This window comes from Thermobia domestica, chromosome 18 (assembly GCF_964235325.1).
Source record: "Thermobia domestica chromosome 18, izTheDome1.hap1.1, whole genome shotgun sequence".
Taxonomy (NCBI): domain Eukaryota; kingdom Metazoa; phylum Arthropoda; class Insecta; order Zygentoma; family Lepismatidae; genus Thermobia; species Thermobia domestica.
Genome location: NC_137471.1, coordinates 174,203,549 through 174,219,188, shown reverse-complemented (window position 1 = coordinate 174,219,188; position 15,640 = coordinate 174,203,549). Strand labels below are relative to the sequence as shown.

At 33.8% G+C, this 15,640-nt stretch overlaps 1 protein-coding gene across 1 annotated transcript in view; it reads left to right on the top strand.

The window, feature by feature from the left end:
- Positions 1-15,640, top strand: part of LOC145675530 (uncharacterized) — a 92,261-nt gene that overhangs the window by 71,535 nt on the left and 5,086 nt on the right. Inside the window, exon 2 of the transcript XR_014129145.1 lies at positions 10,446-10,935. The gene's annotated coding sequence lies outside the window, so the exon portion shown is untranslated. The remainder of the gene's footprint in view (positions 1-10,445; positions 10,936-15,640) is intronic.

The window sequence follows — 15,640 nt, the reverse complement described above, 5'->3', positions numbered from 1 at the left end:
TTTGATGATAATAAGACAATTAATTCATGTTATACTTAAGAGTACAAGGCAATACATTAGTAAAAATTTTAGGTTACTATAATCATTTAATATACTTATAAATGTAATATTTTGTGTTCAATGTTAAGCAATGCCAGTAATTACTTGTTTAAATTATTAAATGTGCTATTTTGAAAGAAAATTATAACAACTTTGTTTATGTTTTGATATGTTTAAAATTGTGGCACTTAAGCGTTTTAAAACAACAAATATTAATATAATGAAAGACATTGATAAACTTTATTAAAATAATCTCCCAACCGTAATCCGAAATTCGTTTCGTATGGCCCATGTGTTCGTTACCGTATTTCCGGAAGGATTTAAATTTTTTTTCCGTTATATCATCACAAGAAGACATAACTGATGTTAATCCTTTGAAGACCAGTGGAAAAAATTTGGTGACACTAGTGAAGTGATCAGTGTTGCAGGGTTCTGTTTGTTTTTCTTCTCCGCTCAAAAACAAACATGCTGCCAATGTAACTATACGGTTTAGGTGATCGATCATTAATGAAGAAAATTTTTAATTTTTAAATGAACCTCGCATAAAAGTGCTGTCAAGAATTTTTTTCTCAGCCAACAAACGAATATGCATATATGTATGTGCATCTCGTCTGCGACGGAGATCGTAGAGTTCCTCTCTCCTTTCCAAATAAGGAGCTAAAAGTCCGCACAATGGACAAACATCGTTTCTAAACATTCCTATCTATGGTTTGTCATTGCTATTTTTAACTTTGACATCACCATAGCTATTTTTAACTTTGACGGAGAGAAAAGGTGCTTTAGTCTGACATATACACCCTGTGAAGTTACCACGAAAAACTGGTGCGAACGACTGGAATGAACAAGCTACTTAAAACTAAAATAATGTTTTATTTTAATTAAGTGCAGTAACGTTGAACTAACGTTATAATAATGAAGATTATCAACAACTTTAAAATGTTCGTCTACAGACGTTAATCTAAAAGTCGTCTCAGCGACATGGAGTAGATAAACAGCAAAAACAACCTGTTCTGTAATCTGCAACCTTTAGGACGCCCCCCAGGAATCACCAAAATAATTTCCCTTCAAGTGCCAAAGTGGGTGAACAGTGACAGTGAATTGTGGAAATCAACAATGTAACGAAATATAGTGAATAATTCGTGGCAACCGCGTCACCCGCGTTTTTAATAATAAATGGGCCTAAATTAAAATATCTTTATCATTATCAGTTGTCCAAATTAAAGTGCATAAAATAATGTAATATTTGTTCGTAAATTTTTGTGTTGTTAATTAAAGCAAAAAGTGAAAATCTTGAGTATCCTTTCAAAATGACAATTATGGTTCATATTTTTATTTGTTAATTTTAAGAAATAATCTAACACAATTTTCTTTTCGGCACAAATAAACTGCGCCTATGCAACGTAATAATTTTTACATTATTAAATTGCATTAGCGCTAAGAATATAATTAGAGTTAGCTTTGTGCCGGTTTCCCAGAATGTTCTGACCGAACTCCGAACCGTGTTGTCCAGCGGCTATATGGTCCGCTTTGGTAGTCGATCCAACTTGTTGTTAAAATCTAAAGAAGACATACGAACGGTGGAGAATCGAATCCCAGACCATAGTAAATACGTAAGCCCACTTTGGGACCGTAGGACACGAACTACTTTCAGTAATAAAAGGGTTACCCCAATAGGAAGGAAGTAGAATCGAACCCAGTACTGTTATGCATTTTCATCCAAAACTGCTATTATCTCTGTTGGTGTTCCTCAAGGCCCAATTCTTGGGCCAACTCTTTTTTTATTTTACATAAATGATCTTGTTCAATATATGTATCCCCAACATATTGTACTATATGCTGACGATGTAAATGTCCTTGTAACAGCGGACAATACAGTTGAACTAGAAAGTAAATTAAAACAAACTGTGGAGTGTTTGATAAAATGGACGTCTCAGAATCAACTGTTGATAAATGCAAAGAAAACAAAAGCACTAAATTTTCATTACTCATGTACACCTCGAACAGTACCACTCATTGTGATAAATTCAACTGATGTAGATTATTCAAAATCCATTAAATTTTTAGGTGTAACAATAAGCAACAGGCTTACATGAGATGCACATATTACTGAGCTAAACAGCAAATTAAGCCGTATATGTTTTGTCATTTATAGATTACGTGGTTCAGTGTCAAAAGAAACTTTGCTGTTATTGTACTATGGTAAGTTTCAATCATTGTTAAATTATGGAATAATTTTCTGGGGAGCCTCCTATTCCAGTGTTACTACATTTCGTCTACAGAAAAAGGCAATAAGATCTATTTTTAATCTATCACCAAGGTCCTCATGCAAAAGGGTCTTTCAGTAAAATAAAATTTTAACTGTGCCTTGTCTGTACATATACAAAAATATCATGTATGTAAAGAGAAATGAAAGTAGATTTCTTCATGTTGACGATGTACATTCATACAACACACGACAAAAGAATAACATATTCACAGCATACCAAAACTATGCGTGCACCAAAAGAAGTGTTCTTCCTATGTCCGCTAAGTTGTTTAATAAGCTCCCAAGTTATTTGAAGGATATCAAAATCATGCGAAATTTCAAAAATGAACTATTTAATTTTTTGCGCAACAAAATGTATTATCATATTAATGAATACTTGGGTGAAAATAATGTAAATCAATTATATTGAAATGTTTTCTTATTATTTGACAAGTCCTATGTACTGGTCTCTGACCAACAATGTACGACATGGATGAATAAACAATGAATGAATGAATGAATTATTATGTGTACCTAAAGTTAACACCTACAGGAATGATAATGAAAAGCTTGGTACAGTTTAACAAAACGAGGACCAAAATTGCAAAATTTATTACGTTACACAAAAATACTAGTCTGTCAGAATCACATATATGAAAGCTGGATAACTCTTACATGGTAATAATAACAAAAAAGTGTAAGATTACTATTAGATAAACGTCCTTAAGCGTGCGTCCCGTGCGCTATATATACACACACTACAATACTACATGGACCGCACTATAATATTGTAAGTCACAGCAGTACAATGTACTACTGCGAATTCGACATCTTACTCTCTTAGTTTATACTTATCGTCTGTCCCTCATTATCTCCGCTGCGAATATAGTTATTCAGTTTTGAAACAAATCATAACGTCCATTTGCGATCATAACTAAAAAAACTGCTAATATAAGGATTTTATGGAAACTAAAGGGCCGATGTTAAGAAAAATATCAGTGCGTATTTTATGTAATGACTCACTGTTCAGTTACACAGAAGGAATTACTCGTTCGTAATCAATTCATAATAGTAATAATGTAATTATACAGAATGTATTAGCTGGAATTTGTTAAAATCTTTATAAATAAATTGAAATAAATTTTTGACATGAATTTAACTTTTGTTCAACTGTCAAATATGCTGAATGTATGTTCATTGGTATATTACAACCTATCACATAGTACAAGTGCAAAGAAATATGGTATTCTCTTTACCAAAGGCTAACAAATGGAACACAGAGAAATATGAGGGCTGTAGAAGTATTATTCTCATAAAGCGAAGAAAGAAAAAAATCGCCGAATACTGAAGATTGCGTTGGAATGGAAAACTCCAACACTCATATTAAACCTATAAATTGTATTAGTTTAAACGCTTGTAGAATTATATTCGTGCATTTTCTTTTTAAATTTGGTTTCTCAGAACAAATTTCCATCAAACATGAATAACTGCTTTTGTATTTCCTAATTTAGTTTTAATAGCGTTCCGGTGTTTATCCATAGTCTTACATTTTTATTTCTTTTTCTTTAATGATTCCTGGTCAATTACTGTGTTCAGTACATTTGTTTTCTCTTGGATTTACTGTAATAGAAGATCGGAGTAGTGAATCTGTAAGCTCTGTGCATATTACGGGAAGCATAGGAAGTGTAGAAACAAGGCGGCTGTGTGATAAATCACAGTCGTGTCCCTTCTGAAAAAATACGAAGGGAAATAATTAAGTTAGACTGATATTTATTTCTGTATACGAATGAGGAAACATCTAACAAAAAGTAGATTTTGTAATATGGGATCAGAAGTCTTGATTGATATGTAGAGAGATTTCGCAAGATGGTCTTAGATGTTATTTTTTGTTGACGTGTTCTTACTTGCTTTTTCCAGCGATCAGCTAACTCACACATACACCCTTTAAATTCTGCTCTTCCCAACAATGCAGTCACAATTCCTTGTGACTGGGAAAAGGAGACCATTTTGATCGGAAGCTGGACCATCGGGAAAGAGTGAACAGGACAAAAGATAAGCTCCTGGCTATTGATGCGCCCGATACGACTCAAGTGTGACGGATTTCTTGCATTTCTCGCAAACACACTCAAACAAAAGCATGACTCGTGGCGCAGTCGCTAACGTTCTTGCCTTTGGTGCGAGAGGTCTCGGGTTCGATTCCCGTTCGGGAAACTCGGTAAAAAAATGTAACAATTTTATGAGGCCAGCCATCTTGAATGAGGTTTCACCTCATTCACACTAGGCAAATGCCGGGATGAAACCTAACAATGATTTTTTTTCATGTTAGATTTAACTCTTTGAGACTTACTTTTTAAGCTAAATTTTAGACTATCAGTCAACCAGCTATTGCGTTGAGACTATTTATCGTAGGATCATGATTCCTACTGCGTTTTTTTTCGAAATGAGGCAGAGTTTCCAACTGTATAGTTAAATTTCCCTATTGTGTACGCAAGGCAGGAAATTCTCGCCAAATGGAAAAAAAAGCGGAAATGAAAAAGAGTTGCCTCGTTTATCACGAATATCTTCCCTAAGGTACACGACACGAACATGGGAATGGTACCAAAAAGTTTGTTTCATTGTGGAGAGAATGACGTACTAAAAATGCACCGAAGAATAAGTTGATGCTCTAGCCGATTTAACAATTTTCCTCGGATAATACTTTTCAGTCTCTATTTATTTATTTATTTAGTCAGCTTCAGCATAAAGACTACTCATTGTAGGAACATGAATCGTACCACATCTTCGAAATGAATCAGTCTTTCGAGCGGTAACACTCGCATGTCGTTACCATGTACGTGAAACGAGAAAATTCCCCCTGCCAAAAAAAGTGGTTTTGCAGATTGTTTTTAGTTTCGGCTCCTCTCACCGCCCCCTGTGTTAACGCTCGTATGTCAAAACCACCTAAAACATACTGCATAGTTTATGTAATATATGCAAAATATCAATCTCTTCTTGAAAACTGAGGGATGGAAAAAATATTAACCCATACGGAAAGAATATCTCACTCTACCTTACGTTATAAAATGAGACATGATATTATATAAAAATTTCCTGACATCGCTTTTTATCCGATAGTCATGAATCGTACCTCATTACCTAGGTATTGTTATATACTAGGTAGTACGTTTTAAGTGATTTTGAGATAAGAGTGTTAAAACAGTTTTGCTCAGAGGAACCCAAACTTGGAAATAGTGACTTTTTTCTTATAAACTTCCTTTTTGGAGGGAACTTTCTCTTTTCAGGTACATGATACTCTCCTCAGGTACATATATGGCAGTTGTACCGTTAGAAAGGGTCATTCATTCCAGAGAAAGAAGTACGATTCATAATCCTCGGATAAAAAGCGATCTGTCGGGAATTTTTTTTATATAATAACTTGTTACATTTTATGATGTAGGGTAGAATGGGATATTCTTTCCATATGAGTTAATAATTTTTCTCGCCCTTAGTTTTCAAGATATTAGATCGGTGTTTTGCACAGATATTACACACACTATGTAGTATATTTTAGGTGATTTAGAGACACGAGCATTGGCATGAGGGCGGTGGAGGGAGTGTTGGGCTCGGAGAGGCCCAAACTTGCAAAATAGTGATTTTTGTTACAAAATTCCAATTTGGAAAGAAGTTTCTCTCCTCAGGCACATGACACCAGTATGGGAGTGGTATCGTTAAGCAGGGACATTGATTCCAAAGACGAGATACTATTAATGATTCTAGGATAAATAGTGATAATACTTTATATACTTTACTAAACTAATTGTCTGAAAATGTGTAAATTTGGGAAACATTCAAAAATTCGAAAATTTTTTGACACCTCTATCCTAAAATGAATCGCACCCAGTTCTCTTTGGAATGTTAAGGCTTTCAAATGGTAGCACTCGCATGTTCCTATTGTGTACACAAGGGAAAAATTTGGAAAACAAAAATAATTTTTTTTTCAATTACGACGCGATTATCTCACTTCTGGTACACAATAGCGAATTTTGAATAGTACAATTCGAAACCTTGCTTTATTAGGAACACAACCGCATTACAGACCGTTATCCTAAAACTAGTAGGGATGTGTCAGGATTTTTTAAAGAAATGCTCTAAAATTTACCAGTTTTTCCTTCAATGTGACGTCACTATCCTCAAGCATCGCACGCATGACTGCAAAATGACCGTGAAACATATTTTTTTTATGCTTCCAAGCTTGAATTTCTGGAAAAACCAAGTGTGAAATGCTTTACTAGAGATTTATAAAGCAAATTCCAAAGATGACGCCATGGTAGAGATGTTTATCAAAAGTCTCTAAAGGCTTAAAGCGAACAACTCTGACAGGGATCAGTAAAATCAGTAGACTTGCGGAACTTCATGGACACTTTAAAATTTCCAATTTGATAAATGACATTCTAGAACATCTTCTGTTCCAGGGTTCGTTCCTCGATAGCCACATGATTGTAAGTCTAGGATTTACAGTTATTCTCTTTCCTGGTGCTGAAAAAGAATAATCGCATAAATTACTTTGCTTTAGAAGCAATCAAACGTAAAAACATATTTCGGTTAGAGTGTCACTATTTGAGAAGTTATAAATATTATAAACAAACAAGGAGCAGTTATAGTCTTATAGAGTATTTGTGTCCGTTTTGAATTACATTCTCAAGTATGTATGTTAAATTGATATATAAGCGAATGATTTTACAGAATAGATTGAAGTGTCGCGCTGGGAACATTGTGTCCCAATTTTAGATGGTTCGTTTGCTATGAGAGGGTTCCTTGCTTTTCTGACCCCTCTACGCGAGTTTCTTGGGCTTTCTGCGTACTTTCTCCTTTCTTTCCAGATTCTTGTTCCATCGATTATTTCAGGATGTACTTGTATTAACTGATCCGTCCCTGCTAGTCTAAAGACGACTACCGTGGGATAAAACAAAATTTTGATTTTATATAAATATTTGATTTTGAATTTTTATTGAGAAAATTTAATGGAAAGAATGGGTTGAGTAGGGTTGGCAATATCAATCGCTTTTCACGTTTTGAGTAACTAATATCCTTCCAGTGTAAAGTATTTAGAATGACGTAATTATGTGTGTAAGACATATTCTCGATATATGATTACGTAATAATAGTTTTTACTTTAATTTTTGCAAAAAAATATTACAATTTAAAGAATGCTTTCGAAGTAAAACATCGTAGAAGCCCCAAAATCGAGAAATAATTTGTGACGGGAAATATTATCGACGCTACCAACATCGGATATGCGACATTCATGCTTTAGAACTTTAGATTCGCTCCTTGGTTGATACTTCTAGTAGGGTAGTGTTCGTTTTCTGTTTTAATCTCATTCCCAGGCAGCATAATTATTCAGGAGATGTCTACAAATGGCGGTGGCAATTTCGTCCTCGGGAAATTCGCCACCGGCAATTTTGTCACAAAAATATTACTATATACGTAATTTCCTCACTGAAAATTTTGTCACGATAATTTCATCAGCAGTGTCTTTTAGAATATAATACAAGTACAATGAATGCTCTCGAAATAGGTTTTGAAATTGCTTTCCTTAATCTTCAGCTGAACCAAAACTACGCTGCACAATCAAAATGTATTATTATTAGTAGTAGTAATATTAGTATTAAATAGATAGTTAAATATTTTAGATATATTTGAGACAAGTTTCCTGTAATTATATCACAGAAATATTATCATATAGGAAATTTTTTCACGGTTATTTTTTCCGCTTTGTTGCACTAAATAGAGACAAAATAAATGACCAAAACAGCTTACGTTATTTTAATCAAACTTGGAAAACAATTCGGTTGGTATTGACCACTCTAAATCGAAGTTTCGGGCACTCGACGCAGGAGAAAATAGTTCCAGCTTCAGCACCAGTAGAAGAAAATAGTTCCAGCTTCAGCATATGTTAAAAGCATAGTCAACATGGAAAACTAATAGGTTTATATATCACTATTTACAAATATTAAGTTCCGCCAATATCAACATTTCAAAATAGAAAATAGCAAACAAATATGGGTAGATATGCCTATCCGGGCCCGCAACTAGAAAGAACTAGAGGGGCCTGGAACCCTAAAGTTTTCGTGGCCCCTTCACACCTCAATACAAATTGCTATCATCAATACAGAAAGCACGATTTAGATATTTGTAAGAGTTTTGTAATGAATGCCCCCCCCCCCTAACTTATTCATGGCCTCCCTAGCCTCTGTAACTGATTTTGGGTCTGTGCCATTCCCTTCATTTTCCCGAAACTAGACGAAAATTTGCATCGTTCTTGTACCGTTTTCTGAGCTCAAACTCTTCGACCTTCCTCAACGTTAACTGTCACGTGATAAGAGTTAGCTTTTTTTAGGAGCTATTCAAAGAAGAATATTATATTTCAACTCTAATAAACAATGGCAAATTGTTGTTGGATATACGTGAAGAAAACAAATTTATAAAAAGGAAAAAGTATAAATATTTCTGGAAGTTTCTTTTAAGTATAGACTTGACGAGTTATTGAGAAGTGAAACATGGATGTCGGAGGGCAGCTTTTCAATGGCTCCAAAAAGAAAAAAGAAAAACAAAGTAAATGCTATTTGAGGTGACATTTTTTACTAGGTGTACGCCCTAATGCAGAGCAAGACATAAAATTCATATGAAGAATCATATGAATTCATATTTCGTGAGGTGGTGCATCAGTACAGTGAACTTAGTGAATATCCGGACCCTGTAACAGTGGTTATGGATTCGATATAGCGGAAATGCAGGCTGTAAAAGAATTTCTGGATATTCAAGTATTCATAGAATTCAACAAGTTGAAGCAGAGGTTTCAACTGTGTTCCATCAAGATGCTGTGGGTCAATCACCAAAACAGAAAACTAAAAGTGTATTTCAGATTTTGCAGAAACGGCTCCAGTCTTTGTGTATAAAGTACAAACACAAGAACTAAATGTTTGAAAAAAGTTTTGCTTGTTGTTTCCCATTAGCGGACCATTTTGCCTGTGCTTCTAGCATTTGCTGAAGCTGACATTATGTTCTTTTACTGCTATTTGTTCTTATGTCGAGTATCCTTAACTTCGATTTTCAAGAGTCGAACACAAACTAAGTTGTTTCTCAACTTTAGTTAAGATAATAATAGATGTTTTGGTCGTTTACTTTGTATCTACATAGTTCAACGAAGGTGAAAAAATGACCATGACAAAATTTTCTACATACTAATTTTTGTGAGAAAATTGCCCCGATGAAAATTCCGGTGACGAAATTACCTAAGTTCGTCTACAAAACGGGCTTATGTGGAAATCTAAACAGTTAAGGTGCCTAAAAATTTGTGGAGGTAATATCACGTCCAACACACGCTCAAGTAACACGTACTGAGATTTCCTACCTCCATTTTTTTTTTGTCTCATCCTGGATTACAAAGAAATATTTATCTTTACTTACTTCAGTAAATAATTTTCAACGCACCATAGTTCGCTTCGTTCCTGCATGTAGCTTATTAAAAAATATGATATTTGGATTATTCTCAACTTACTAATTTTCAAAACATATCTCTGGAAATTTGTAATTTTGTTTAATACAACCTGTTATATTGTCTCGAAATTACATTCAAAATGTTTTCGCCGCACTATTAGCTGAAATCTGTGATTTCTTAACAACTGCTACTTACCGTATATCGAGCTTTTATGGCTAGTGTTTCAATTTCTACATTTTATTTTTATTTTATATATGATTAAAAATTGACATGCTTATTATTTAATTAATTTCCGTATGGTATCTCTTAACACCAAACTGCATGAAATATATTAGGTAATCGCTCTTAAACATTGCATTATTTCATACCGGTTATATACGTTAAATCAACGGGCCTGGCATTATAATTAAGCAGAAAGAGTTAGAAACTTAAGCATTTCTTGTAGTTATTAAATGTCTCCCGGCGATGTACAGAAATTTGTTCTCGCTACTTATGTTCGAATAAATACGTATCTTAATATATTATGTATTATTGAATTATCAATTTTTAATTATATCCATATGCGTATTTCGTAAGGCCAATAATTACGTATATTTTACCTTCAATTTATTATTCTGTTTTCTTTAGCCATTATTGTATACAAACTATTGATGTTGTAATCTTCTTTTGTGTTTTTTAAAGGTTTTTGAAGGGAAAGGTTCGATTTATTTTTGGAAACATCACATGGCTTACACTCTACTAATTACGGAGTTGAAGATAATTAGATACATTGTGATAAAGTACCTGTGACAACTATTATGATGGAAGACGAACATAAAATTACTGAATTAATTTCTATGTTGTCTGAGGTAGTCAACGAAGCGGAGAAAAGCAAATCTCCTGATGAAAATTCAGGTGAAGAAATTTTTGTGAGATTTGGGAATAATGAAGAAACTAAGTTCACAGTAATCCGGAGAGAGAATCCGATATTAGGTCAAAGTGTTACATGTTCCCGGACCACAGAACTACTTACTGAAATAAAGTCTGAGCCTAAAATCAAAGACAATGATACAAATTTAACTGTTTCCATTGATGAAGCGAAAAATGAAGGTTCCACCACAACTGTAAAATCGCCTTTTTCTTTTTTAAGTAACTTGATAGAACGTGAAAAAGATACATCTGAACTTGAAAGGTAAGGTTTTTCTCTTCTTTCGTTCTGTATGTTGTGGATCGTATTTTGAAAAAAAAAAAGGTTTTTCTTTTTAATTTTTGGGTAATTTATAAGCATGGTCGTTTAGATACAAGGTTCTATATTGCAGAAACTCGCCATTCGATTTTCGCTAATTTAGAATGCACTGATGCAGAGCCACTAAGTTTCCAGTAATACTATTCCATTATCATGTAAACGTGCAGTCTATATAGGAGAAATATAACCGCAGGGAGAGTGTAACAGTAAAATAATTTGTTTATAATTTTATATTGATTTTTGGATTATCCCTCGTAATTATTTGATTGACATTTAATAGGAGCATGTGTTACCCTTCTATGCGTTTCAGTCACGATGCTTAAATAGTACTAACAATATTAATATAAATTAACCGTAATAAGCCCTCCAAATAGCGTAAATTGAAAATAATAATAGCAAAATAATGAAATGAAAATTTTCGTATGTAAATTATGCTGGTCTTGAAAAAGCTAAAGCAGTAAACAAGAAAGAAGCAAAGAATAAAAAATACAGAACAAAATCAAAATTAATATGATAATTAAAGACAATAGTTCAAATATTTATACTGAAATTCGCATTGCATTAAAAATGTCAATCACACTAACAACTGTGAAAATTTGATGAATGCTAAAATCTTACCTCTAAACCCAGATTAATATTAATAGGTACTCGTAAACGTTGTCTAATTGGTGAGTATTGTGGACACTCTACAAAAAGTGACGCGTTTTCAGCGGCAAGAAATAGCTTTCGTAATGCTCTTGCTACCAAAAACAAACAAACAAAACAAAAAGATAAAAGAAAAGAGTCCTCTTGCTGCACGTAATAGATTCTCACGAAAATATTCTCGATTGAAAATTTTTCGCTTGAAGAAAAAGCTATTAAACTCTTAATTCCATAATTTATAGTTTGTATCCTGTTCAATTTAAACGGTATTTACTATAATATATATTATTTAGTACTTTTTAAGAATAAATAAAATCTTTCTAATACTTAGGCTTACTGATTCTCACTACTTCTTGCAATGCTAGTATTTATTTGAATAATAATCATTTTCCAATGCGAAACAGGATAATTTAACGATACCTTTTTGTACATATCTTTTTTCTTTGTCTAAGTAATAGAAATGCTACCTCATATTATAGATCTATATCTTATGATTAAATTTTATAAATACATGTGCGATGTATTCAAAATACAGTTCAATGCATAAAAATAAAATTTTTGGTTACCTTTCTTCTTTTGTGATACGATATACATGTTCAAAAAATTTTAACTATCTATCAAATGCGCTTCGAAAATCCTTGGTAATACTGCTTTTTTTTTAATTTCTCATGATTAACTCCATATTTACTAATTAAGTGTAGTCTTTAGTACGCGTATGTCTCTACATTTTGTTATCCTATACTTTTAGTATTATTTCACATATATTATAGTCTTGCTACACCAGGTAGTTATCGTACAAGCTTTTTACTGTTTTAAGAATTTAATTTTATTAGTGACACATTTCAACGCCTAGTTCCGTCGATATTATTTATAAAGAAAAGAAGAGGGACTCTTATAGGCGAAGCTTGTGCTATTCTATTATCTACATAATCCGCACTAGATTATACATGCCCGATTGTAGTTCCATATATTCCATTTTACAAGCAGCCTTCGTTCCGACGAATTTACAAGGAAGAAAGGGACCAATATTTGGTAACTTAGTAATACAATAATTGAAATTTTTCTGAATTTTTGGCTCGTAAGGTTTCGAAATATACTCAGTATACAGAGTTATTTTAAAGTCCCATACCATCCGTTACAAAATGAGCGCTTGTTTAGATACGCAGAATTTGTTAGTGTAGTGACACATTAGGCTAAGAGGAAATTTTTGTGGTGCTTGTAAAGTAAACGGCTACTATTTTGCTGTCCATTTTGAATGTCGCTAAAAATTTTGAAATTTTTCATGAGATATATGAAAGGAATAAAATTTTATAAAGAGGAAGCAAATTGTATAATCATATTTTATATAACTAATAACTTTAAGATTATAATCACGTGCAACTCACATTTTTATCCAGGTGCTGAACTACACTATTAGCCAAACATGACCCCATCTAAGTGTGAGCCGTAAGAAGTACCCGTGCTGTGGCTCGTGATTGCAAAAGGCATTGGACATGCTGTAGTTCCGTACGTTACTGAACAAATTCGAAGAGATACGTATAGCTACCGACAGGCGCGATCAGCTTTCTCTTTGAGTCCATTCCGGATATTAATGGGACGTAGAATTCACAGATTTTATTTCATTTTCATCCACGATTCAGTCGGCCCAAAAGAGCAACTGCCGAAGACACATCGCATCGTTTGTTAAATTTCCATACGGCAGCACACGTAAATTATCACTGGAATGCTACGTAAGTCAAACTCCCATTTGCAAGGTGTTACTGACGCATAAGTGGCAGTTTTACAGGCTTCACCTGTAAGTCTTTCAGAGGATGACTGAGATCAGGGGGTGTAATTTTGTGAGTGGGTAGTGTTACAATTGCGAAAGGGACCCAATACTAATTTTACACATCGATGAAGTAAATTTTCGTGTACAGGAGTGGTAAACAAACTAAATCTACAGTTCTGGTCTCCAGATAACCCAAACTGGACAGGTCCGTGTAAAATGGCTGTTGTGAGGAAAATTGCGTTGTGGTCACGGATGTAAGATGTACTTATTATTAGCACATTTGGTATCCCACTGCCATCTTAACTGCAGAGCGTTACTGGGAAACGTTATAAGAAACTCATTCTACCCTCAGCGCGTGCTCGATGCAGCAGTTTTCTCCTATTTTACCAACATGATAGGGCGCCACCTCAATATTGTCTGCAAGTTCGTCAATATTCCGAGGCGAATTTCCTGGTCGACGTCAGCAAGTGAAAGATACAGGATGCGTGTGCATAAATCACACCTGAGATATTGCTCCATGTTCATTCAGCTTGGGAGACACGTCTACAAACATTCGTAAAGCAACACGGCCAGCACATTAAACATATTATTTTGTAAGAGATAATCTGAGTGATATTCACGTTATTATAATTGCATAATTATTAGAGTTAAATCTGATTAACACCGATAAATTTCCATTATCGCATGAACCCATGCCATTTAAACTTTTTGAGCCTAATTCGTTATTTCGGATAGCAAGATCGCTGTCGTTTACCTGACTCTTATCACAAAGGCTCCTTCTCGACCTAAAAATTTTCTATACTCATCAAATCCCTTTGTCTATAATCACTTGTAAATAAGCGAGAGACGTTCATATTGTGCATAGATGGATCAGTACTTGAGCTGTGCTTTGCACACTGAAAAGTAAGAAATACCGTCTTCGTTAACAATGAGCATCTTATTCAACTCAGGAAGTAAGTTAGCTAATATAAACTATCGTTCATGCGAATGGAATCCCATAAAGTTTGGTGCGAATACAGATCTTTGGAAATCAATATCGTTGAATTAAATTTATGTGAAATGTAAAGCATCGTTTTCAGAAAAGTCTTTTACAGTGAATTGTGATTGGTGAAACATATTTGCACAGGAAGCACAAAGTAAAATTTCCTGCAACAGATAAATGAGCTTCCAGAATAGAAGTATTAGATTGTAAGTGTAGGCTGTTGATTCAATTTCTGTAGGTAAGATCTACATCCGTTAATATTGCGCAGGAGAGTCAGCGTGTTTGAAATGTTAAGATTTAAAACAAACTGAACCTGGTGAACCAATGTCCGTTTCCTACCTTCCATTAATTCGTTTTGCATGCGAAAAATTTCAGCAAATTCAATTTTGGTTTGTGAACTGATAGATATTTCAACTTTCTATGATTAAAATAGAGGAATGTTCAACAACGGTGAAGTGTTTAAATGAAGTGGTATTAGCTGGTGACAATTTCATAAACAAATGTGGTTTAACGTTAAATAATGCAACGTGACTACGTGATTCAGTGTCAAAGAAACTTTGCTGTTGTTGTACTATGGTAAGTTTCAATCCTTGTTAAATTATGGAATAATTTTCTGGGGAGCCTCCAATTTCAGTTTTGGAGAAATCTATTGGAAATGCTCATATGGAAACTTGAAAAATGAATTAAAACTTGAATTTTAAATTTTTCACCTAATTCCGAAGAGAAATACGTGTCATGTATGACATACACACAACTCTCAAAGATCATGCCAGTTGACACCAAAATATCTTATTCATACATGTCAATATCTCACACAGCAGACAAAACAGTCATTTGGATCCTTTGAAAAATCAGGCAAAAGCTAAAGTGAATAAAGGGTATGTGCCATATATGGCACGGCATGCGGTAAGGAGTTAATGTTTTTGCATTCAACTTTTATGGAACAGAAATAATGCTGAATTATTATTTTCTGGAATTTGGGCTTCAAAGTCCTCCAAAAGCGAACAGTACACTGGCGAGAACACAAGAATAATTTTAAACTTTTTTTTAGCTCCATTATCCCAACATCACATTTTTAGCGTGAATTTGGATCACTAAAAGCATATTTACGATTTTCGGGATCTCTCGCTAAATGTAGCGTTTATCATTAGTTAGTAACAATACTTCACTAATGCTTCTGTTCATTAATTCATTTTTTCACTTTGCTAATATTTTTTCATATATAATCTATTAACTTTTCTATTCGTTGCCTTAACTTC